Source organism: Thalassophryne amazonica, chromosome 8 (genome assembly GCF_902500255.1).
Source record: "Thalassophryne amazonica chromosome 8, fThaAma1.1, whole genome shotgun sequence".
NCBI classification, from domain to species: Eukaryota; Metazoa; Chordata; class Actinopteri; order Batrachoidiformes; family Batrachoididae; genus Thalassophryne; species Thalassophryne amazonica.
In genome coordinates this window covers 40,065,532-40,080,633 of record NC_047110.1, presented here as the reverse complement: position 1 = coordinate 40,080,633, position 15,102 = coordinate 40,065,532, and the positions used below count along the sequence as shown (strand labels likewise).

The following is a 15,102-nucleotide window of genomic DNA, read 5'->3' as shown; positions in this document are numbered from 1 at the left end:
TTTTTTTTGTCCCATATGTTTTGCTCTATTGAATGCTTCCATTAGGTTTTCGTAAAAATGCTTTCATGATCGGACAAAGCTTCAACAGCTGCTTAAGATGTCCCCATAAACACTATGGCTGCTGGATTTACCTTTGTCCAATTCTGATTGTGACTTTTCAGTAGACTGAAGAAAGTGACCTGCACTCCACACAGACACACCGCTGGGCTCCTCAGCAGCACTTGCTGAACTCAGCGGTGTGTCAGTGAGTTGTCTGCAGGGTGAAGTGTACTGCTGAGCTGCCACAGACCACGCTATGTCCTATTGCTCTAAAATTAGACAGGAAACGCCTGTCTAATTTTAAGTAAAATATCAAATGGCACAGATCTACTTAAGTGTCATAAAAACCCAAATAATTAGTGCTTTCCATTTGTGCAATGTAAAGAATATTTTCATTCGTTGTTAGATGTTCAACTCAGCTGCAGCTGTTGTGTGGGCCGCTGAAGAGGAGGTACTGCTGGCCCACCACCACAAGATGGCGCCCTGCTTGAAGTGCGGGCTTCAAGCACGAGAGGGCGTTGGCTTTGCTGGAGGTGACAGCTGTCAACAATCAACACAAGCTGTCACCCATCATCACCACTACAAAGACCGGACTGCAACTCCACCTCCTCGCCGAGAAATCAACTACCATTCAGGTAATTTCTCTGCTGACACATACGTTGTGTAATAATCTGAACTTCTGTTGCAGCTGTTTTCCTGGTGGTTTTCCTTGTCTGTGGGATTGGCGTTTGGTGTGACAGCGACGGCTTCGCCTCACACTCCAAACCAGATAAGTGGTTAACCAGGAGCTGCACGAGTGTGTGTGATTGGAGGTGGAGTTTTTCCCTCCTTTACTTAAGACAGACTGTGGATTACTGAGTGTGCGAACTCACACTCATCTGGACTGTCTCTGTTCTCTGCCAGCAGTACCGGGTCTGACTGCTGAAGACAGCGGCCACCTGGGGCGCAGGGCTTGGCGGCTCCGGTGTTCTTCAGCTCCGTTGGTGGTGGAAGCTGTGTGGGATCCGGCTCTTCTCTCTCCAGGCGTCTTCTATCGTCGAGCCTGCCCACACGTCACCTGGTGTATGATTGACAGTCACCATATTGTTATTGTCTGTACGTTGTTGTGCGATTCACAACATTAAATTGTTACTTTTTGGCTTATCCATTGTCCGTTCATTAACGCCCCCTGTTGTGGGTCCGTGTCACGTCACTTTCACAACAGCAGCTTGCTGTATGTTCCATCTTTTAATGCATGCAAATATTCTTACCATTGCACAAATGGAAAACATTCATAATTTGTATACAATATAATCGACAGTGGAACAGGAAACACCTGGTACCACAAGCGAGTAGAGTCGAGCTGGTGCCATCTGGTGGAAAATGCACATTACAGGGTAAATTATAGAGAAAACATGGGCTAAAGAAGCCAGACAGATTTGACACAGACCTGGCACAACATGAACTCTCCATCCAGACAGATAACACATTGGGTTAGAACCTAAAACCTTCTGAGTGTGAGGTAGAGCACTGCGACTGCACCACTCTTAAAAAAAAAACAGTATCCAACAACTCCTTTTCCTGATTTTTCACTCACTTGTAGCTGGAGCTAAAACAACATATGTAGAGGTTAATTAACACTGTGTGATTTAACACTAACACGAGTAACGTGTGTGACACCCAGTGATGGTGGTAACGCGTTACTCTAATCTGACCACTTTTTTTTGTAACAGTAATCTAACGCGTTAATCTTTCCAAATCAGTAATCAGAATAAAGTTACTTCTCCAAGTCACTGTGCGTTACTATTATTTTTGCATTGTGGGTCGACAGCAGCATTAAACTTGGTCCGTGGGCAGGAGGTCGGGGCTCGACTGAACTACACACTTTAAGCGAGCTGTGAGCTTTTCATCAGCTACGACTCGTCCTCACCTCTTAAAGCGCGGTGAAAACAGCACACCTGCACTGAGCTTTACAAAGTCATTTTTATGCTTTATTTTTCTCCTTTATTTAGAATTCTGAGCTGAGCCGCTCTGTATCGTCTCGTTAAAACAGCTGATCCTCCGCGACGTGTCAACCACTAACACTATTTTCCACTCAAATGCACCTAAACTCTCTTTCTGAGGACCACATGATGTGAAAACACAATAAAACTTTCTTAACTGTAAATCTGGTCATGTTTTCTGCATAAATAAATGTTATCCATTCTTTGTGCTCAACCACCAAAGCAGGGGCGAATCCAGATGGAATGGGGGCATGGGGCAAGGATGTGCCCCCCTCCCTCACAACACCCCTAGATTAAAGGTCCAGTTTTGAAACCGTTTTTTTTTTTACTACATCTACTAATACTACTTAAAATAATACAACCCCTGGAAAAAATTATGGAATCACTGGCCTCGGAGGATGTTCATTCAGTTGTTTAATTTTGTAGAAAAAAGCAGATCACAGACATGACACAAAACTAAAGTCATTTCAAATGGTAACTTTCTGGCTTTAAGAAACACTATAAGAAATCAGGAAAAAAAATTGTGGCAGTCAGTAACTGTTACTTTTTTAGACCAAGCAGAGGGAAAAAAATATGGAATCACTCAATTCTGAGGAAAAAATTATGGAATCATGAAAAACAAAAGAACACTCCAACACATCACTAGTATTTTGTTGCACCACCTCTGGCTTTTATAACAGCTTGCAGTCTCTGAGGCATGGACTTAATGAGTGACAAACAGTACTCTTCATCAATCTGGCTCCAACATTCTCTGACTGCTGTTGCCAGATCAGCTTTGCAGGTTGGAGCCTTGTCATGGACCATTTTCTTCAACTTCCACCAAAGATTTTCAATTGGATTAAGATCGGGACTATTTGCAGGCCATGACATTGACCCTATGTGTCTTTTTGCAAGGAATGTTTTCACAGTTTTTGCTCTATGGCAAGATGCATTATCATCTTGAAAAATGATTTCATCATCCCCAAACATCCTTTCAATTGATGCGATAAGAAAAGTGTCCAAAATATCAACGTAAACTTGTGCATTTATTGATGATGTAATGACAGCCATCTCCCCAGTGCCTTTATCTGACATGCAGCCCCATATCATCAATGACTGTGGAAATTTACATGTTCTCTTCAGGCAGTCATCTTTATAAATCTCATTGGAACGGCACCAAACAAGTTCCAGCATCATCACCTTGCCCAATGCAGATTTGAGATTCATCACTGAATATGACTTTCATCCAGTCATCCACAGTCCACGATTGCTTTTCCTTAGCCCATTGTAACCTTGTTTTTTTTTCTGTTTAGGTGTTAATGATGGCTTTCGTTTAGCTTTTCTGTATGTAAATCCCATTTCCTTTAGGCGGTTTCTTACAGTTCAGTCACAGACGTTGACTCCAGTTTCCTCCCATTCGTTCCTCATTTATTTTGTTGTGCATTTTCGATTTTTGAGACATATTGCTTTAAGTTTTATGTCTTGATGCTTTGATGTCTTCCTTGGTCTACCAGTATGTTTGCCTTTAACAACCTTCCCATGTTGTTTGTATTTGTTCCAGAATTTAAACACAGCTGACTGTGAACAACCAACATCTTTTGCAACATTGCGTGATGATTTACCCTCTTTTAAGAGTTTGATAATCCTCTCCTTTGTTTCAATTGACATCTCTCGTGTTGGAGCCATGATTCATGTCTTTCCACTTGGTGCAACAGCTCTCCAAGGTGTGATCACTCCTTTTTAGATGCAGACTAATGAGCAGATCTGATTTGATGCAGGTGTTAGTTTTGGGGATGAAAATTTACAGGGTGATTCCATAATTTATTCCTCAGAATTGAGTGAGTCCATATTTTTTTCCCTCTGCTTGGTCTAAAAAAGTAACCGTTACTGACTGCCACAATTTTTTTTCCTGATTTCTTATAGTGTTTCTTAAAGCCAGAAAGTTGCCATTTGAAATGACTTTAGTTTTGTGTCATGTCTGTGATCTGCTTTTTTTCTACAAAATTAAACAACTGAATGAACATCCTCCGAGGCCGGTGATTCCATAATTTTTGCCAGGGGTTGTAATAATTTTGACAAGTAAAATGTTTATAGAGAATTTAAATGTTAGAAAAATGTTAGAATTTAATAGTTATATTTATAAACAATGTAGGTTAGAAATTGCAAGTTTTACTGTTACAGTGCTGTCAACAGTTAAATATGAGGTCAAGAAAGATTATTTTACTTTTTATAAAACAAGTATTTATTTTCATTGAAGTCAAGAAAGGGTGACTATAAAGTGAGTTTTGGAAAAACAAGTATCATTGTCATGTTGAGGTGGCAGAGGGTTGTTGTCGGCAGCCGGGGAAAGTAACTAAAAAAGTAACTAGTAATCTAACTTAGTTACTTTTACAATTGAGTAATCAGTAAAGTAACTAAGTTACTTTTTCAAGGAGTAATCAGTAATCAGTAATTGGATTACTTTATCAAAGTAACTGTGGCAACACTGGTGACACCAGTGTGGTGCAAATGCAGCTCAAAGTAACACCAGAACCTTACTACTTCAAACTAAAATGACATTACAATGATAATGACATTCACACATTTTGGTGTGTGTGTGGACAATTATCCTTACTATAAACAGCCTTACTTGTGTGACTCTGTGACTTTGTGTGTGTGTGGCGGTGTCTGCAATGACAGCCACACACGTAAGGCCATTTATAGTAAGGATGACCCATTGCACCAATTAAATATACAAAAAGCCACAATTTTACAGATATCTATATATTAAAAGCCAAGGGGCCTCTGCATGCGTGTATGTGTGCTTGTGTGTGTGTATGGCTTCCATTACGGAGAAAATGGGGAGAGCTGACATTTGCTGTTTGGTATGTTTATGTATTTCGGGACAAGGATGAATGCCGAAAACAGAAAGTTGATAGGACTAATATTGTATTTTTGGAGAAATTAGGGATATTAGGCAACAACAGTGAACAATGGACATTGATAATTAAATTCTGGACTCACATGCCATTCCAGCAGGGGGCGATAAATTATCTATATATTAAAAGCCAAGTGCCCTCTGTGTACATATGTGGAACTTTGATCACGGAGAAACTGGGGAGAGCTGACATTTGCCGTTTGGTATGCTTGTGTATTCTGGGACAAGGACGAACGCCGCCAAAACAGGAAGAAGTTAGGACAAACATTTTTCAAGAAATTAGGGATATTAGGTAACAACGGTGAATAATAGACATTGATATCACCATTAATCAGTCTCTGGTAACCACACACACGCTCTGAACAAAGGAAATATCTCAACCTTGCCAGTTGTAAAACATGACATCAACTAAATTTGCCAAATAATAAATACAATTATTCACAAAACTTTCCCATTATAATTTTCTGCACTTTCAATTAAAATCATTATAGAAACTTTGCATAATTTATTACCACCCTTCAAAAATGTCAACTACCTATTTTATAAACACTACCCAATCTAGAACCCGTGGATCCCCACGGGCAACACACTAATTTGTATTAAAATGCTCACACAGAAGCCATCTGGACATGCTAACATTATCATTAGCATCACACCATGATGCTAATGTCTTCTGAAACATGACGTTGTTCTTAAAAACATTTAAATACATTAGTTAAGGTGCACAGCTTGGTCATGACACAGCCATACTTTGAAAATAAACTTAAAACATAACAATAAACCATCTTTTTTTTGCAAACAAGCTTTAGAGGTGCATACCGCCACCTACTGTATCGGAGTGTGTGGAATCATGGCATTAATTATTCTAACTCAGTACAATACAATACAGAACATGAAAAGTTAAAATGAAACATACAATAATCAATACATACAATTAAAAAACAAGATAAGTGTGATAGTTTTAGCACAATCATGCATCACTTTTACAAGACTGAATAAGAGCACTTTGTGAGTACTGTACTTTATTTATACCATAAAACCGCTGTGTCGATGTGGTGATTCCAACAGTGCGCTTAATTGTTGTTTTCACAAAAAATGCTTAAAACGTGGCAATTATTCTTGAACAAGATTAAAAGCCAACATGATAATCAAAGAGAAATAGTGATAACCTTTTTTCTGCCTTCAAGTTACAAATGCATACAACAATATATGAAACATTTTATTGCACAAAAAAATTAAATCTGAAACATTTGAAACAAAACTACATAAAGCAAAAAGAATGTAGTCACAGCAGTCCTACAGCTATCACATACCTCGTGATGACCTGCCAAAAGTCACTCGGTAAAACTTGTTGAATCTGGAACCAAAACCTCCCAAACTGGAATACGATGATATTACAGCCACTTCAGGAAAGACAGTAAGTTGTATAGTTATCTGACAGGAAGGGTATGACCCCAAAACTATACAACCTACTACCTCACCCCAAAGGACAGTCGTTACAAAGTTCTTTCTGCTCTCGTTCATGCAGGTAATCTCCTTGGACGCACCTCGGTGAACACAAAACAAGAGTTATGATTCTCAGAAACTGGAATACACATGCCACTCTCCCTGGAGACATGTCACGGGTGAGACTGCAGTCTGTGTGCTCAGAGCACAATGCAACAGTGTCACCGAGTTCATGTAGAAGGAATTCAAATCATCCAACAAACAGTACGAGTCCTTTACAAATTCTACAGCCAGATCATTTCCATATTCAAAATCCATGAGTTAATAATTAAAAGGCTACTGAGACAAACAACTTGACATTAATTATTACTTACTTACATTTCAATGAGGTTATGTGTTTGCTGTTTTTAATATTTTTTTTTGAAGGACTACTCTCAAAATAATTTATGAATTTTCATAAAAGCTGGAATAACTTTTCATAGAGCTTGTTTTGTCCACCATGTTTTCAAGTTTGTTAAGATGGGTGATGTCAGTTTTGAATGTTTGGACATTGTTTGTGGTGTATCACAGGGTTCAGTGTTAGAGCCTATTTATATTGTATATTAATGATATTTGGAAGGTGTCACAGATACTGGAACTAATGCTGTTTGCTGATGACATGAGTATTTTCTGTTCTGGGGAGAATTTAAAAGAAATGGTAGAGGAAATCACTGAAGAAATTAACAAATGAAAATGCGGTTTGACCGAAACAAATTGTCATTAAACTTAACAAACAAACAAACAAACAAACAAACAAAAAAAAACTAATGTTATTTGGGAACTGCAGAACTAATGAGGAAGTACAAATACAGAGAGATGGGGTACAGATTGAAAGGGTTAATGAAAATAAATTCCTTGGGGTAATAATAGATGAGAAAAACAGTTGTAAACCACACATCACATATATATATACAAAACAAATGATCAAAAAGCATTTCAGTATTGAACAAAGAAAAACATGTTCTGGGTCATAAATCACTCTGCATCCTATATTGTTCCACTGTCTTACCGTATTTCAGTTACTGCGTAGAGATCTGGGGCAATTAATTATTCTTCAAAAAAGGGCAATGCGGGTCATTCATAATGTCGGCTCTCAAGACCATACTCACTCACTCTTCTTAAAATCAAAACTATTAAAATGAACAGACATCGTAAAATTCCAAACAGCACATATCTTGTACAAAGCGAAAAATTACCTTTTACCAAAAAAACAAAAACAAAACAAAAAAAAAAAACATGCAGAAATTGTTCAGGGATCAAGAGGGGGGACATCATTTACGAAGGAAATACAACTTCAAAATTAACACTAGAAGCACTCGGAGAGCGCAAACCTCCGCCAAGGCCATAGGGTCACTGACGTCACATGGAATACCCTTTGGCAAAGAGACGTATTCCTCATCGTTTTATGCATCTACCGTCATGTTTCAGATTCAGTGGGTAACCCTCTGGGATCCAAGGGCATTTTTTGGACAGTTCACTCACCTGGCATAAATGTTTTATTATTGCTGTTAACAGCTCTCCCTGCATCCCACAATCAAGTTTTATGTCTCTTTTTTTCAGGACAACCTGTACTTTCAATATATATATGCTATAGTTGTGTTTTATAAGTGTAATAAAGGTTTACAATCAGAAATAAGAAAGGAAAAAGTAAAGCGGCAAATAATTTTCCACACACATTTATTCAAAACACACAGCAAACTATAATAAACTAGTAACACATCACTCCTAAAAACAATCTTTGGTGTGTCACGTGAGGTGAATCTGCCCTACGATTGGATTTTGGAAAATCATGTGACGGTGAACCAATTGTGATTGGACACTCACATTGCTCATGTCATCACACAGCTTCTATGAGGAGTACAAAGATGGTGGACGGTGGCTCAAAAGTCCATGGAGTTAACTTTTCAGCAAAAAAAGTAAGTTTCTATCTCTTATCATTAAAAAGTTATTTATAATTTAGTAAAGCTTGGTCTCAGCTGTCATATACAACGGCGTCGGCCCCAGACGGTTAAACCCTTCGATCTTCAGCCAATGTATTTATAAAGAAAAACTGCATGAACGACAGAAGTTTTTTTTATTTTCTAATAAGTTTATTCAGTGAGGAAAAACAAATGCTAAATTATTGTTGTGTCATAACTTAATTTTTGTTCAGCCTTTGTGACCCGTCTTCATGAAGTTAGATGCAAAAATGTTGAAATTGGCCCTATCCTGCAATGATAAAGAATCCGTAAAAAAATTACTGGATCCGGATCGTGTTCCGGATCATTACCAAAATTTAATGACTTCTAAGTTAGGCCAAGATACACCCCTGGTAAAAATTGAGGATTTTTTGAGTAATCCTGCTAGCAAACCAACCAACAAACAAACAAACGGACACGACCGAAAACATAACCTCCTTGGCGGAGGTAAAAATCTGCACAAACAAGAAACGATTCTGTGGGGTGAGACTGTGGAACAGTGTGAATGAGGAGTTAAAGCAGTGTCCAAACTTTCAACAGTTTAACACAAAATATAAATAATGTGTTTTCACAGGATATAGGGATGAAGTGGTCACTAGGTGTTCACAGGAAACTGTTACTGATTATTTATTTATATATATATATTTTTATGGATTTATTCATGTTCATTGTTAGTTTTGTCTATCTTTCCTGTTGTGTTTTGTTTTGTCAGGTTCTTTTTGTATTTGTCTTTTTCTAAAATTGCATTGTATCATTATTATTGTTACTATTCTTCTTCTTCTTCTTCTTCTTCTTCTTCTTCTTCTTCTTCTTCTTCTTCTTCTTATTATTATTATGCTACATGTTAAAAAATAGCACTATTCAACATCACAGTTAAAAATGGTCTAAACCCGAATGTTGATTAAAAGTTTACATATAGACATTGAAAAAACTTTAACTTTTGATCCATTTTTTTAAAACGTCTGTTCAACATAAAATTCTCACTATAGGCTGTTTCGAATTGACACCCACAAATCGCCATACGTATTGTATTGGGAGATAAGTGTGTATCATCCCAACCCTAGAATGGCTGAAGATCTGGATTTGTACAGTAGTTGCACAGGTTTGTTTCATCTCACTTTCAAACTTACGCACCCTTGAAGAGCTCTAGAATATTGTGTGAGTTTACTTTTGTGTTTTAGTTCAGTGTTAAACAGCTTTATGATGAATGTTGAAATAAGGAGACCAAAAAGACTCATGCATCTGTAGCTCATAATGTGCACATTAATAAGAATGTGCTGCTTCCACCGGGTCTCTCCTTTTTGTGTGGATCAGAGGAGTGAGTGTTAACATTAGTGACCAGCGGGGAGAGGGGGCGAGGAAGAAACTAAGTCATATCCTGGCCCACATGTGCGGAGCAGAGGGCCACAGCTGCTGCTGTTAATGTTTCTAACCTGTTCTATAACACAGAGAGCGAAGAGGAAGAAAGCTGGCCTCAGCAGCATGTCAGGCAGCGAAAATCCATAGAGGACAAACAGATCTGTTGCTTCTGTAACAGAAGAAAAGAATTTTGCTTTGTGTTAACTCAAACAGCACAGTCACTGAAAAGAGCACTTGCAAGTGGTCAATCCTGACATTGATTATTTTTTCCTGATTCCTTTGATCTAAGTTCTTTGATTGTGATCAAAAATGAGTTATGATGACAATAAATAAATAAACAAATAAAATGATGATAATAATAATAATAAATAAAATAAATTAAAATTCAGGATTAAAGATATTCTGGACACTTTTAATCATGATCATATGTCAACAATTAGGATTAAAGGTAATCAATCAGGATCAAAGGTTAGCCATCAGGATCCCATGATTGTCTTTCTATCCGTAAGTGTACTGTTAGATATATTTGTGTGTTGAATTATTGTTTTCTTTATTTGTTTTGCTATTAAAGCAGTTATTTTACTTAGGATTGTATCCTTAGATTCATATATTTTTCTCTGCTCTCTGTTGGAATGTGCATGTTGAACTGGATTTAACCAGTTTTACCACTTAGGACAAAGAGATTCAGGTTACATTATAAATCACATATGTCTCATTATCGCGCAGGTCAGTGGCAGGGGGTGGGACCTCCCTCGAATGCCCACGGGGACAAATAAGGGAAGGATTTTGTGAAATAAGGTCCTCCTTTGTCACACCTATGTTGTGCTTTATAAAAACTGTTTGTGTCCATTATTCGTGGTTCTGAACGGATGGATCTCCTGCATGAGAGAAGCTCTTCAGAATCCAGGCCTGATTTTCACTATGACTTTGAATACATTTAAAAGTGCGAAATAGTTTGAGTTTGTACTTTGTGTGGGGCTGTGTTACAGAAACAGCTGGGGGAAAATTGGTCCAGATCCAGGTAATAACCCAGATCTGGTGCCAAAAATTTATTTTCATGAACTAAATTAAAGTGGACCATGGGGTTTGGGTGAAAGAATGTTCACTATGAAGTATTCATCTCAAACACACAAACAAACCACACACACACGCACACACACACACACAGAGTCAAAGAGATTACAGATGTGATCATCAGTGTTTGTTTGCAAGCAGGACTATGCAACAAGCAGCGATGGTTTTGGTGGCCACCAGATCTTGGCTTTGGAAATGAAAGTATCCAACCACACATATGTTGAGACAGACTGAAAGAAAATGAAGAAAGGTTTGGTTTGGCTGCATCTTTTCTGTAGAAACAGTCTCTCTTTATAACAGAACCCATTCCATCTCCATTACAGTCATTTTTAACAGATAAATTCCTACAAAATCCATTCTGCGGGGTTGTGTGGAGGTATGATCAAGTTATTTTAGTTTTTAAAAAGCTCTCTCGGTGATATCCCACCTGCTTCTAATCCACCATCCACTAACCATCCAGATAGGTATATTACATACAAAACAAAGTTGAAAAGTAAAGTAAAACAAAGTCATTTTTTGATTGATCTGATGGATCAAAGCTCACCACATTTTAATGAGTTTACTTAGTCTTTATTTAGTCCAGTTACAAGATGATAGCGTTTATAGGGCTCCGAAATGTGACGCCATGTACCCATGACAACACTAACAGCCCCTTCACACATAGTATGAATGTGGTCGAATTGCACATGAAGCAGGACTCATATGCAATACGTGTAAAATCGTAGCTGCCTCAAACAGCTCGTACACCTGTTGCAACAACTATTTGCGCACATCAGCAGCTAAAAGACAGAGCGTGCCCCATGAGAGCCCATCGAACCCTCTCGTAGCAGGTGTTGGCCAAATTTCAGGTGACACACACAAACACTGAACACTGCTTGCTTGGCACTTAGAAAATATGTGGCCATTTGCACTATAATCATGAGAACAGTGAGCAGATGATCACTTTCAAGCTGGATGTAAAATTTGTTTAAGTGCTCCACGAGTGTGGCTTTGCAGACAGACACATTGACAAGTTGGTGTGTGTGCTGAACTAACAGGTGGTGTGTCCGCCGACAGGAGCGGCTATGGAGATCTGTGGTTCTGGATGTCCCAGCTGGGGAACATGTACTGTGTTTGGACGGACATGAACTAGCAACTGCTCACTGTGATGCGCGTGTGTCTGCTTGCTGTCCTAACATGGAAAAAAACATATCACTTGCAATGGGCTGCAGCGAGCATGCACACGCTGCGCACATTGACAGGCTACCCCAGGTGAAACGGACCGTCAGATCTTAACACGCAGCTGGTGATCTGAATGTCATGTCACCCACGTGAGCTCTGTTCCACATGACGCGGTGTCAGTCCTGTGGTGCGCCGTCCATAAGACACGCGTGTTGGGCAGGACAGGCGCGCAGGGCCGGCTGGATACGCCGCCAGCAGATGTGGACATAAGAGTGTTCTGCTTCTCATTCATGTCATTTCATGACTGTACGTCTGTGACCATGGGTCATCTACAGAGGAACAGACGGATCATACTTGTATTGCCCGTTTGATAAGAGGGATTCAATAAAATGCTGTGTTTTTATATGGTGTGTGGTTTTATTTTATATTAAATACATCAATGTCCTTCTTGACATCAGGCATTTTCCTGCACCTTTTACAGGACAGTGATGGTAGCTCAGTGGTAAAGTTTCTGGCTGGCAATCAGAGCTTTTGGAAATTGCAGGTTTGAATCCCGTGGGTGGCATGTATTTTTGATTTTTTTTATTTTAACAGCAGCTGCACGATGTGGTTACATATGCTGCAGCTGCTTGCACTGTATTCCCACATGCACAAAACTGTCCCAGCGGGATCGTTCACGCCTGCCCATTGGCGCAATGTTTTCGTGGTTTGCTACAAGCTGTTCCACCGTGATTCGCCCTGATTTGTACTTATTTGTACTATGTGTGAATAAGATAGCTCGACACTTGGCCATTTTGTGTTTTAAAGACCAATTTTAGGGCAATGTGTGGACTTTATTTTCTCATTATGTACAGAGGTGATGAATTAAAGGCATAAGGTGAATTATGCATGCATATATATATACAGGGTTGGGTAGGATTACTTTGAAATGTAATCCAAGAGTAATCAGATTACATGTAATCCAAATGTATGTACATACATACATACATGTAATCCACATGTATTCTTTCAAAGTAATCCTACCCAACCTTGTATATATATATGTATGTGTATGTATATATATATATATATATATATATATATATATATATATATATATATATATATATATATATATATATATATATATATATATATATATATATATGTGTATGTATCTACACCCACACACACACACACACACACACACACACACACACACACACACACACACACACACACACACACACACACACACACATATATATATACATATTCACAAAGCTTCCGACCCCAATGTTATGCTATTCTTTTGCATTCTACAGACTCTGGTTTTATGGCAGAGATGCTTAACTGCACAGCAAGAACAACTCGGAGATTAAGGACCATGCCCAAAGACTTGATTTTCTTGTCTCATTATGGAATTGAACTTGGATACTCCAGTCACACTCACACTTCTCTAACCTCCAGGTCACCATGTCCCTTCTCAATTCTAGCACAGTTAATTGATTCTGTGATAGAGTTCACTTCAAGTAGTTTGGACTGGGACCATATGCACCCTTTAACTCTGCAAAATTTACTGTGGAGCAATCCGGAGGATAAAGCCAACATAGCGTATATCTGTGTCACAGCACAGTGCATGGTGTTATGTCTTGAGCAGAGAGGCTCCATTGTGTCATTTCAGTGGTGAGACGCCAGCTCTTTGCATTATTCAACACTCCCTTACTTACACCATCACACTGGATGAGTGGATTGTAAGTATGTGTGAGGCCGGCTGGCACACACCATTACACAATAAGACAAACACAGGTATAAAACAAACACAAATAAAACAAAACAAACACAGAAAACAAAATAAAACAAACATAGGTGGAAAGATGTGGGAAATTACATCAGAAGACATGAACAAACACAGCTACACAGGAGGACACACCACTATAGTCTGTCCATAACAACAATCACACAAGAAAACAAAAGATTCTGTGAAACTATACAAGACACAGTATTTCTCCAAGTAAGCTGAGCTGAGCTTATTACAAGTTTACGATAGGATGATACAATCACAACTAGAGCACCGAGCTCGTAGAGCGCAAACCTCCGCCAACACAAGTTGGAAATAATTTTCAAGGTCAAAGTTCTGTTAGAAGAGGCTTTTCATAAGCTAAAATATAATACAAAATATAGCTCAAAAGAGACTTTCAATGCTCAAAAGAATCAAATATCCGCTAAATCTGCAATATGGATCACATGCGGATCAAACTTCGTCTATTCATTCAGAGCACCAGCACCTCATTGTCACAAATGAGGGCAGCACGGTGGCTTCGTGGTTAGCACTGTTGCCTCACAGCGAGAAGGTCATGGGTTCAATTCCTGACTGTGGCCTTTCTGTGTGGAGTTTGCTTGTTCTCCCCGTGTTTGCGTGGGTTTCCTTTGGGTGCGTCAGATCAGTGACAAAACTCCACTCGCGTAAAAAATGTGTTCCCGCGTAGATATTAACTGCGCACACACAAAGGTGCTGCATACGAGGACCAGCGTTCCCCCCGCCCGCTCAAACTTGATTTCTGCTCACGCAAAGTGTATTTCTGCTCGCGCGTTGATTTCTGCTCGTGCGTAGAGAATTCCTGCTTGCTTGCTTGAAACTTAAGGAACCAGGTCAGCACGGGCTCTGCTGTGATTGGCCGTCTCTGGAGAGCGAGGTTTGATTGACAGCCCTCCTCTCTGATGCGGAAGTCAGTTGAAGACAACAGCGTTAATCTATTATCACCTCGTTTCTGCTTAAAACTTCGCTCCAGTTATCATCTATCTCAGTGACAGATCTCTGAAGCTTCTGCAACAATCATTTCCACATAAATTCAGCATTATTTCATAACAAATTACAGAAAGTCCTAAAAATCCCCTCCTGACACTGGGGCGTCTGCAGACTGACTCTGTACACCCAAACCGATCAAAGGGAATAATGTGATTATTAACCATCAGATGACAAATTAAAACCTCTTAAATCATGTGCAAACCATGACGCCACCACCTCCATGAAGGAGACAATGGTGTCTCCATTAAAAAAAAGAAAAAAAATTTATGAATCAAATCCAAACAAAACAGGTCCTGTACAAAATCCTGAAAAAGCTGTATACATGGAAATATGAATCCAAGAACATAAGGCGCTTTGAAT

At 39.0% G+C, this 15,102-nt stretch overlaps 1 long non-coding RNA gene across 1 annotated transcript; it reads left to right on the top strand.

Annotated features, from left to right (window-relative positions):
• Window positions 1-51: 51 nt before the first annotated feature.
• LOC117515465 lies at window positions 52-14,675 on the top strand. Its single transcript, XR_004562159.1, has 3 exons — window positions 52-135; window positions 3,779-3,784; window positions 14,664-14,675. It is a non-coding gene; the product is annotated as an uncharacterized LOC117515465 (long non-coding RNA).
• Window positions 14,676-15,102: the final 427 nt, after the last annotated feature.